Consider the following 1,099-nt stretch of genomic DNA (forward strand, 5'->3'; position numbering starts at 1 on the left):
TGCCCGGATCTGCACCTCTATCAGTCCCAGTTGGGGTGGCAGTGGCCCCTCTGCCCGGATCTGCACCTCTATCAGTCCCAGTTGGGGTATCGGTGGCTCCTCCTCTCTGGTCTGCACCCCTATCAGCCCTGTGTCAAACTCATCCCCCTCCTCCTCTCCGGGGAAGTGGTTATTTCGGACGGACACTTCCTCTTTCTTTTCTGAATACAAAAAACTTACTGCTGATAAAATGAAATTCTTACAGGAAATAGAAAAGAAGAACTTCAGATGAGGAAGCCCCTGATGGTAAGTGGGGGGGGCAGAATTCTCAGGGGGTCTCATTATAAATTTGAGAAAGTGGCAGCAGCTCACTCCACGTATAACCGAGAACATGGTGGGGGAGTGCGGTGCCAAATACCCCCCACTGAGAGCCAGCAGAGGGGCCCCTTTTACCATACATCTGTGACAAATAAATGTTGAGGTGTCACCTGTGTGGCCCCCAATCTGCACACCATGCCGTGTCACCAGAAAGACACAAACCTGTCACCAGAAAGACAGAGCAACAACTGAGGGACCCCGAGTAACCCAGGGGAGCTGATGACCCTATAGTATGACAAACCCCAATTATGAGGCCCCCAAAGAATGTACTGAAATCTCCCCCTACCGGGTATGAAACCTGGGGAGCTGGGCACTTCCATGGGGAAAAGTACAAATGCAGCATAGGGAGCCGGGCACCGCCGTGGGGGACATGTACCTATGCAGCATGAGGAGCTGGGCAATGCCAGGGGGACATGTACCAATACAGCATGGGGAGCCGGGCACTGCCATGGGGGACATGTACCAATGCAGTATGGAGAGCTGGGCAATGCCAGGGGGACATGTACCAATGCAGAATAGGGAGCTAGGCACTGCCATGGGGGACATGTACCAATGCAGCATGAGGAGCTGGGCAATGCCATGGGGGATATGTACCAATAAAGCATGGGGAGCCGGGCCCTGCCATAGGGGGCATGTACCAATACAGTATGGGGAGCTGGGCAATGCCAGGGGACATGTACCAATACAGCATGGGGAGCTGGGCACTGCCATGGGGGACATGTACCAATGCAGCATGGGGAGC

General features: G+C 54.3%; 1 protein-coding gene and 1 long non-coding RNA gene across 3 annotated transcripts in view; both read right to left on the minus strand.

The window, feature by feature from the left end:
- The window catches only part of LOC140321707 (uncharacterized), a 15,978-nt gene extending 15,813 nt beyond the window's left edge, over nucleotides 1–165 (minus strand). The window contains exon 1 of the long non-coding RNA XR_011918999.1: nucleotides 16–165. This is a non-coding gene — a long non-coding RNA (uncharacterized lncRNA). The remainder of the gene's footprint in view (nucleotides 1–15) is intronic.
- Nucleotides 1–1,099, minus strand: part of CD2 (CD2 molecule) — a 198,127-nt gene that overhangs the window by 134,404 nt on the left and 62,624 nt on the right. The gene's annotated exons all lie outside the window — the stretch shown is intronic.

This window comes from Pyxicephalus adspersus, chromosome 1 (genome assembly GCF_032062135.1).
Source record: "Pyxicephalus adspersus chromosome 1, UCB_Pads_2.0, whole genome shotgun sequence".
Classification (NCBI taxonomy): Eukaryota; Metazoa; Chordata; class Amphibia; order Anura; family Pyxicephalidae; genus Pyxicephalus; species Pyxicephalus adspersus.